General features: G+C 41.0%; 1 long non-coding RNA gene across 1 annotated transcript; it reads left to right on the top strand.

Annotated features, from left to right (window-relative positions):
- Positions 1-6,294: 6,294 nt before the first annotated feature.
- On the top strand, positions 6,295-9,488 carry LOC115577068 (uncharacterized). The gene is made up of 3 exons (XR_003983018.1): positions 6,295-6,457; positions 7,209-7,322; positions 9,432-9,488. It is a non-coding gene; the product is annotated as an uncharacterized LOC115577068 (long non-coding RNA).
- Positions 9,489-10,360: the final 872 nt, after the last annotated feature.

The raw sequence follows: 10,360 nt of genomic DNA, 5'->3' as shown, positions 1-10,360 counted from the left end.
CACAAAGTATCTGCAGCACAGCTGAAGGATTTTATAACACAAGTTGTTACCTGAATGTTTCTTCATGACAACTTGTGAGTTGTGTGTGAGTTGTTGTGTAGTGACCTCATAGAAACTAACAGTCAGTTAAAGTGATGTTGGTCTGTAAAAGTCACTAAAGCTGCTTTGTTGAACCAAAGTAACAACAACTGAACATGTATTTGACCTTTACACTCTCATTAAACACACAAGTCATCAGATTTCACTGATATGATTCATACGATGTGGTTAATGTGTAACTCTAACAGCCTCTTCAGCAGCGCCGGTCCAAAGTCTCATTCACTGTGATGGTTGTGGTGCAGACAGTCGTGTCCGTGTGAACCTCCAGCTGAAGGTAATGTAACACATTTAAAATGTTTGACTGGTTAACAAACATGATCCTCCATGTTGAGAGGAGAACGGTGGAGGAAGAGCAGAGGTGGAGTTAGTTGGTTGTCAGTAGTTGATGTGGAGACAGCAGGAAGCAGCATTCAGAGGACGGAGAGCAGATGAAAGCTTTTATTTTGTAATGAAAGAATCTAAATGTGTGTCACTAAATGAGCTGTCAGAGCTGTGAACACTCCTCCAACAGGAAGTGTCGCCTCTTTCTGTCTCTGTCCACTGAAATGTGATCAATAATCAGATCAAACACATTTACTCTGTTTTACATCAAGGGACACGCTTTTATTTTGAAAGTAACTAAGTACATTTACTCCAGTACTGTAGCTGAAGTATTTCTGCTCCGTTGTACTTTTCCTGCGCTTCATCTCAGAGGAGAGATTTGACTTTTTACTGCATTTAGTTTAAATAAATGAAATGTGAGTGTTGAACACTGAAGGAGCTCAGAGTGAAGAAACACTTCAGCTGACTCCAGATCAGTCGTACAGTCGTATCACAGACAGAGAGGAGACGTTCTCAACATGTTGCTGCCTCGTCAGTTTGTCTCAAGTTAAAGTTTAACAGCCGCGCTGCATTCAGCTTCTTATCAAGACTCAACGTTCAGCTTTATTGTCTTTATGACACAGACAGAGATTAAATGAACCGTTGAGTCTCTGATGAACGAGTTGATTTGGAGGATCATTCAGAACAGAACTGAAACTTGTTGAACTGACTGAATATTAAAGAAACTGAAGCTTCCTGTCAGATTCAGTCTGTGTCTGACTGCAGGGATCCTGCAACAATTCTCATCAATATTTCTGAGTTTCTTTAACATTCATCAGATTTATCACATTTATTTTAACATGTCAGATTTATTGAACGTTTTTTAAAGTGCAGTCTTCTTAACAAACTGCAACATCATCATTTATTAATTACATTAGTAATTACCCATCGTCACTACTTCAGCACGTTTATGAGCAGCAGTGAACCAGCATGTACTTTAAAAGCTTCAATACAAATCTGAATATTAATGAATCACCAACACTGAAGAAGAAATAAACTCCATGTTGAGTTAAGTCAACAACATCAACTCACTAAATGTCAAGAAAGGAAATATTTTGACTCTTATTTTCATTCTAAACAGAAAAATCCAACTGTCTGAACTGAAGTTTGTGTCTCTGACTGAACTGAGATCAGTTTAATCTGCTCGTTAACTCGTCGTCAAACTCACTTCATTCAAACTGGACCTGAACTGAATCACAGTCACAAATACTAACATGTAACTTTACTGTGTGTTTGACGAGGTTCTAGTTAAAAACTCACAAAGTATCTGCAGCACAGCTGAAGGATTTTATAACACAAGTTGTTACCTGAATGTTTCTTCATGACAACTTGTGAGTTGTGTGTGAGTTGTTGTGTAGTGACCTCATAGAAACTAACAGTCAGTTAAAGTGATGTTGGACTGTAAAAGTCACTAAAGCTGCTTTGTTGAACCAAAGTAACAACAACTGAACATGTATTTGACCTTCACACTCTCATTAAACACACAAGTCATCAGATTTCACTGATATGATTCATGTTTAACAGTCATCTCAACTCACAAAGCATCTGCAGTGCAGCTGAAGGATTTTACATGGTCCATCAGTTTAATACTAGCTTTTACTTGTATTTTCTTTTTTCATAAAAAAACAAGAAACAAGTGAAGAAACAACAGTGTTGTTTTTGAGTCTTTGAATCGACCATCACTGTGAAAACAACTAAAGTCAGAACTGAAGTCGTGCCAACAAACCAAGTCGACCTGTTTGTTATCTTGTCATCAGATATGGAGGACAGAGAACATGAAACTATTCCAGCCTCTCTCTTTGTTTAAACACTTCCTGAAACTGTCACTCAAACACAAACTGAGAACAGGTCGCCATTTTGTTTGAACTCCACAAAAGTTCTTTCTCATGAAAACTGATTCTTTCCATCAAACTTTCCACACAGCTGTCATATAAATATGTGACAGCATCATTTAGACTCTGGTGTGATGGATTTAAACAGCAACATCTAAATACTTGTGTCTTCATGAGGTCATCATGTCACATATTCACCTGTATAAAACCTGAGCTGCTGTTTTATTGTCACAGTCACTGTAGGTTTGTTGTGTCTCTGAATAGGTTTAACTGTGATGGTACGTACAGTAGAAAGACTGTTGTCATGTTGTTGTACAGTAACTGTACTGACAGTTTTCTGTCAGACTGAGTCTCTTCATGTTTACTGTGATTGAATCAGTTTTTCCTCGTGTGCTTTGAGTCGATCTTCACTGTGAAAACAACCAAAGTTAAAACTGAACTGGTGTCAACAAACCAAGTCGACCTGTTTGTTCACATGAAGGTTTGTTAACTTGTCATCAGTTGTGAAACGCAGGAAAACCAGATTTCATTCTCGGCTCTGATGCAGCATGTAATCTGTAATTGTACGATTCTGGAAAAAATGTGAATCACATTTTTTTGCTTAGAATTGAGTTCACAATTCTCTGGCACGATTTTTTTCACAAAATGTTTATTGCACTGATGTACTTGAAAAAAAACAAAAACACATTGTAGTATGCCTCTGCTAAAGCAATGTTTTTTTTGTTTTGTTGAAGTTCTATCATTGGATGAGAAATTATTTTTACAAAAGACTGACGAGAGAGAAGCTGCAGGCTGGAACATGAACTGATGTTTACTGCTCACTGTCATGGTGCTTCTTCCTCTTCTGGTGACCAGATGTTCCTGATGAGATCAGAGGACGAAGCAAAGCATCCATCAGAGTTTGAAACAGTCACACCTGCATTCACACGAGGGGAAGACCTGTTGTATCATTTCTGGGCCCAACACAACTTGAATAGTCAGAATGCAGCGACGTTATTGGATCGCTGTGGGAATGTAGCCGGTGAAATAGGGTTAGAATTAGTTAGTTGGTCAGTGTGTGAACACAGAGTGGTTGTCACTGTGCAGCTCCACTTACTGATGACTGAAGCAGCTTCTCCTGCCTGAAAACGTTGCTGTGTTACAATGTGTTGGGCTCGTTGTGGGTCGTGCTGCAGCATCACAGTTGCCAAGTCCGCTTATTATAAGCGACTTTGGGCTTGTTTTTCTGTAAAGTCGCTCATAAATATTGGTATTCGCGGGTTGCGGGTTGTCAGTCACACGCCTCTCTGACTGCGTGTTTCCTCCTCACAGTTTAGTTTCACTTTCTCTGACAGTCGTGGCGCAGATAGTTTTCTCCGTCTGAACCTCCAGCTGAAGGTAATGTAATGAATCTGACATGTTCGACTCGCTAACACAAGCTCTACTTTTCATTGTTACACCGGAAACAGCACAAAAACTGAAGCTCGGTTGTTGATTTCTCAACGAACTCGTTTAAGTTTAAACTCGGGACGACGGAGGAGAAACAACTGCCGATAAGAATATCCACCATTTTGTGTCGATACATGCGGAGTGTAGCAGGTTAAATAATAAAGTATAATAAAGTAGAAGTGGAGTTAGTTGGTCAGTGTGTGAACACAGAGTGGTTGTCACTGTGTAGCTCCACTTACTGATGACTGAAGGCAGCTTCTCCTGCCTGAATCAGCCTGTGGAGGAGGCCGAGACGAGCCGCCGCTCTCCCGCTGTCTGACGCACTAAACGCGGCTTGAGAGCAGCTGTTCGCCTGGATGCGGGAGCTGGAGATGCTGAGGGGGCTGCAGCACCCCCTAAAACGAGGCTGTAACATAGGCCGAATTTACAAGAAGGCCCGAATCATTAAGAATGTGTCATTAACAGCGTTTCAAACAGTTTATAAAGGTTTTCTGAACTTAACAAGTCTGGGGATTTCCTGTCCCTCCTCCTCTCCCTGCTGCTGTTGACTGTAGCTGATGTGACTTTAACATGTTGGTGTTCTGGTTCTTGTTCAGTATCATTAGATACATGTTATCCTGGAAATTCAAATGAGTTCCCACCATTTATGGAATTTGAGTTGTGCCAAAAGAAACAAACAAATTCTTAAATGTCAAACAAAAACAGGCCTAGGAATTTGAGAGGTTATAAAACTAATTTCAAAAATAAAACTTACAACTTGTAATCAAATAATGTGTCAGATAGTGTAAAGTATTGTTCTTTGACTCCTCTAATAAAGCATTATTTAGTTTATGTTCCCTCTGCTTCTCTCTCCGCTCAGCTCTGCTTCTCTCTGCAGCTCTGTCTCGTTTGCGCTCCCTGACTGTCTGTTTGCAGTTTGGGCACAAACCTCTTGGGTGGGCGGGCTTTATCAGCAGAGCGTTCTCATTGGCTGATTAGTTTTTAACTGACACAGCTCAGTACCTATGTGTAGGCAGCTGCAGAGACCCTGGCTTTAAAGTGGAGAGAAGGAGAAGAAGGTGACGACGACAGTGAAGAACAATAACAATCCACAACATGAAAAACTAATGAGATGGAAGTAGTTATTACATATATTGTTCTTCATTGTCGTCATCATCTTCTTCTCTCCGTTTTAAAGCCAGGGTCGTTCAGCGCACCAGCTGCCTGCACATAGGTACTGAGCTGTGTCAGTCAAAAACAATCAGCCAATGAGAAGGCTCTGCTGATAAAGCCCGCCCAAAACGACAAACAAGGTGTCAGAGAGAAGCAGAGGGAACATAAACTAAATAATGCTTTATTAGAGGAGTTAAAGAACAATACTTTACACTATCTGACACATTATTTGATTACAAGTTATAACTTTTATTTTTTAAATTAGTTTTATGTTCTCTCAAATTCCTGTTTTTTTTTTTGACATTCAAGAATTTTTGTTTGTTTCTTTTGGCACAAATCTAATTCCATGACCATTTATAATGACGTCATCATATAGACTGAGCCCTCAGCATCAACAGTCTCTTCTTTATGTCACTTTGACCTGAAATGTGAACAATAATCAAACACATTTCCCCTGAATTAGTCTTTTAGTGTTTTCTGGAAGCTTTATCCGGAGGAGCCGTCTTATTTTGGAAGGATCTGACTCACTTTGAAAGTAACTAAGTACATTATCTGAGTACTGTGCTGAAGTACAACCTGGAAGTTCTTGAACTCTAGTTGAGTGTTTGTGCTCCTTCACAGTTACTGAGCTGAATCTCAGCCCTCTGAGATGCTGAACGTTTAACTTCTCTACATGTTGTTGTGAATATGACAGAGAATCCTGACAGACAGATGTGTGACGGCGCCCTCATGAGGTGACAGTTTCTCGTCTTGGGAATAAAAAACATACATTCAGATTTTACGGACCTGGGCGTAAAATAATGTTTGTATTGAGCCGTTTAATGTTTAATATTTAACATTTAGATTTAGATTTTTTATTTTGATTTAACATTGACATTATATTTTTTACAAGAGAATTAAATATCACAACGTTCACTGTGATATTGTAAATCTGGTCAAAAGTCACATAAAAACATTTACATGATTTTTATTAATTTTTTTTACGTGGTTTGTTGTTAAATGTCGCAAAACGTTGCTGTTTATTTTAACATGCGCAACTTTACAATGTGTTGGGCTCATTGTGGGTCGGGTTAGGGTGCGCAGGTGGTCGAGTGGTTAGAGCGCATGCCATATAAAGCAGCCGACCCCAGTTCCATTCCGGCCGGAGGTCCTTTGCTGCATGTCACATCCCCCTCTCTCTCTCCCATATTTCCTATCTGTCTGCTGCTTAATAAAGGTGTCTATGCCATAAAAAATAAATATATAAAAAAAAAAAAAATGTTAGAAGAAGAAGTCTACTTTCACACATTTTGTCCTTCAAGAGTGTTTCTGACCCAAAGGCTGATTTCAGTTGATGTGCAGATGAATGATTTGTGTTTCCTCTCCAGGTAAAAGTGTGTGTGTGAGTTGAGCAGCATGAATCAGGGTGAGGACAGAGAGGAGGGAGGCCCTCCCTCTAACACCACTGGACCTGGACCTGAAGGTGGACCTGGACTTGGACCTGGACCTGGACCTGGGGCCGGGCCCAGCTGTGTGTCCTTCAAAAGTGGCTGGTCAAATGAGCATCCCATTGATTTTAAAGGACAACCAGCTGCTGCTGTAAAGAGGTGAGCTGTTAATAACATTAATATGTGACTGATTCATATTTTAATTGTGGAGAAAGATGTTTTTTGAAACCTGATGTTTATTTTCAGCTTCGTTCTTCTTCACTTAAATTTATATTCTCACTTTAGAAAGCTGCCCAATAGAACCATGGTTTGGATTCCACCAGATACGTATCCGTTGTGTTACGGGTCAGATCCGGTTTTGCAGTGCCGCAGTTATAGGTATATATGTTATTAAAACAACAACACGACGTGTTCCCGACTGAAGGATTGGTAGAAGAGCTTGTGTTTGTCTCTTTATTGAGATTTGTGTACTAGCGTCAACACGGGGTGTTTTATTTTGAAAAGTAACCTGATGTTATATTGTTGTTTCGGGGCGTGACTTCCTGTGTGCATGGTGCTAAATTCAACTGAATTGCTGCGTAGAAGTCCTGCGTCTCTGTTTCGGAGGGCTTCGGGCTGCCGGAGCAGATACGCAGCGCAGCGTACCTGCTGGAAGAGCCGTCACACAGCGGACACGTATCTGGTGGAAGCTCAGGAGTTTCTTTTGCCATTGCTCACTGAAGGTGAAACATTCTCCTTCCGCGCTCGGAACAACTTTAGGACCTTCCCCTCTTCACACACATCGGCCTGCCACCAGTGATTCTAGATTCTTTGATTTGCTCATTCAGCGTGCCAGTGTAAAAAAAACAAAAAAAAAAACACCGGCAGATTCAGTCAAACATCTCTGGTGGTCTTCTTCTCTGTCCAACAGGAGACCAGCTTCTACTGGACCTGGACCTGAGCCCAGCTGTGTGTCCCTCAAGAGTGACTGGTCAAATGAGCATCCCATTGATTTTAAAGGACAACCACCTCCTGCTGTAAAGATGTGAGCTGTTAATAACATTAATATGTGACTGATTCATGTTTTAACTGTGGAGAAAGATGTTTTTTGAAACCTGATGTTTATTTTCAGCTTCGTTCTTCTTCACTTAAATGTATCTTCTCACTTTAGAAAGCTGCCCAATAGAACCAGTCTTCAACTCTTCATTTCACTTTATTGAATTAGTTTGGTCCAATATTCTCTGAAGGTTTATTCCTGATGTTTTCTACTAATTTATGGACAGAAGCTTCTGTGTCTGAAGTAGGGATGCACCGTGCACTTTGTGTATCTGTCAATACCCGATATCAATCCGATACCATTGTTGAATTAATAATAACCTGTATACCTTCCACCATGTGGAAGAGACTAAAGGCAGCAGACTTTCTTCAGACAAAATAATCAAACAGTTACCAAACGTAGTAAACATGTAAAAAAAAAAAAAAATAGCAGCAGAGCCAACTACAGAAGCCCATGGGGAGCGGCTGAGCAAGTTAAAGAGAAAAATGCCTTTCTATCCTCACGTGTTGTTTCACTTTCCACTTCCTCCCTTTGTTTGTTTTCCCGCTCTTTTTCTGTGTCTCATGAGTTCATCACAGCAGGACGACTGTGCACAAAGGGAACAATTACTTTTAACCTCTTCATCATGTTTGACTTCATGTAGTGTTTGTTTGTGAAACGTGCAGTAAAACAGTTTGTAGTTGTTATTCTCACTTTGATTCAGTTGACCGCAGCTCAGTCTCAGTCTTTGACATTATGTGTTAGCAGCCGACTCCTCCTGTCTTTTCTTAAAGTGCCCTCAACTGTTAAATCAGCTGCTGTAGTTGATCTGAAGTTCACAGACTTTCCATTCAAACACCTGTTCGCAGCGAGCGTCCATGTTTTTTTTTTTCCAATCAGATCCACTGGGAAGCTTTTAGATTGGAAGTTGTGAATACTGACCTCCGGCTTGTAAAGGAACGCACCATGAAGCCAGTGTTTTCTCCTCAGTGTTCTCTGTTGCGTCTGTTTTGCTCCTGTGTTTCCTGCAAGTCTCACCTGTTCTGACTGATTTGCCCTTTGGACTTTTCTCTGCCTTCCTTTGTTGTTTGCCTTTTCTGTTTTCTAACTGCCTGTGTCTGTATGTGCATTTGTTCCCTCACCATTTAAAATGAGATAAGATGAACATTTATTGATCCCCCGTAGGAGAAATTAAATTTGGCACAACAGGAGAGAAAATAATCTGTGTTGCTACAAGTAGCAGTGTGAGGTAGGAGTTGACTAAGATAAAAATAAACTAAAAATATGTCCAGGATGTTATAAACTCCTGATCCTGGTCCTCTGTCATCCATCCCTGTTGATTAAGGTGACCAGATTTCTGAAATGAAAATCGGTGACATTTTCAGTGCAGTGGTCAAAATTCAAAATTCATCCCTGCTGATGTTCAGACAGACCTCCAGTTAGCAGCCTTAGCCGAACTAGAACCAGACCTCTAGCTGCCCACCTCCAGTCCTGCTGCTTCACAGGCATCAAGCCTCAGTCCTGTTAAACAGTCTCTTGCTCCGTTCACCAGCCACTGGTCTCTGGTGCACTCTCCAGCCTTGCCTGCTGAGGGCTTCAGCCCTTTGTGCCATCTTGTTGCCCTACTGACCTCCTCCGGCCTTTGCCTCAGCTTCCTTTTCAGCCAATGTCCACCCCGAGGCCTTGCACCTAAAAATACACAGTTAGTCGTTGTGGCGATTATCACCCAAAAGCAACAAAAGAAAAAGTTGATAATTAACTTTAAACTCACACAAATCAGTCAAATTAAATATCAAAATCAAGTTTATTGAGACTCTTCACCACTTTGCACTGGACAGTTAGCATCCAGCTAGCTTGTGTTAGCTGTGTGTTGCTGTCCACAGTATTAAACGGGTCAAGAGCTGGAGGGACTAAACCAGACAAGCTGCTGAACCGACTCAGTAAACTGACTGACTGTTGATTCACAGTGGGATCAGCAGTACGACCAACACTGTGATGTCAGAGGAAACCATCTGATTCAATGATGTCATCAACACTTTAACTCAAAGGACCTTCAGCTTGTGTTTGTCTCTGAGTGGACAGACACAATGTGACTGATTCTTCATGATTCCTCCACAGAGTGGACCAGGAGAACTCAGAGGTTCCCAGAGGTCCGTCTGTCCAGCAGCATCAGACACACCTGGACTCCATATTTATGGTCTGTACATGAACAACAACTACTTTTACATCCAGTCTGTTCACAATAATCTCCATGCTGCACTTTACAGACCAGTGGTGAATCTGTCCAACATGAATCTGATGTTTGGCTCCATGATGTTAAATGTTGTCATTCACATAATATTCTGTTTCAGCTGCTGGAGGAGAACATTGTGACTTTTGTGAAGAACGAGTTGAAGAAGGTCCAGAAGGTTCTGAGTTCAGATTACCCAGAAAGCTACCCAGAGAGTCAGAGGGAGGATGAGGAGGATGAAGAGCAGAGGAGGAGCAGCAGAGAGGCATTTCTGAAGATCACACTTCACTTCCTGAGGAGAATGAAGCAGGAGGAGCTGGCTGACTGTCTGCAGAGCAGTAAGAGGATTTCTCTAAAGATTTAACATGATGGATCAATGAGACATTTACTGAAGTCTGATGATGATCAATCTGTTTATATATACAATCTTTAGAGGAAGGAAATTGTGTTATTGTCTTTATAAATAACTTGATGATCTTTTTTGTTGTGTGTTCATTTAGAACATCTTGCTGCAGTTTGTCAGCGTAAACTTAAATCTAACCTCCAGAAAAAGTTCCAGTGTGTGTTTGAGGGGATCGCTAAAGCAGGAAACCCAACCCTTCTGAATCAGATCTACACAGAGCTCTACATCACAGAGTGGGGGACTGCAGAGGTCAATGATGAACATGAGGTCAGACAGATTGAAGCAGCATCCAGGAAACCACACAGACCAGAAACACCAATCAGACAGGAAGACATCTTTAAAACCTCACCTGGAAGAGATGAACCAATCAGAACAGTGATGACAAAGGGAGTGGCTGGCATCGGGAAAACAGTC

The sequence above is a fragment of the Sparus aurata genome, chromosome 24 (assembly GCF_900880675.1).
Source record: "Sparus aurata chromosome 24, fSpaAur1.1, whole genome shotgun sequence".
NCBI lineage: Eukaryota > Metazoa > Chordata > Actinopteri > Spariformes > Sparidae > Sparus > Sparus aurata.
The sequence above is the reverse complement of the archived record's forward strand: the minus strand, read 5'-3'. Positions and strand labels throughout refer to the sequence as shown.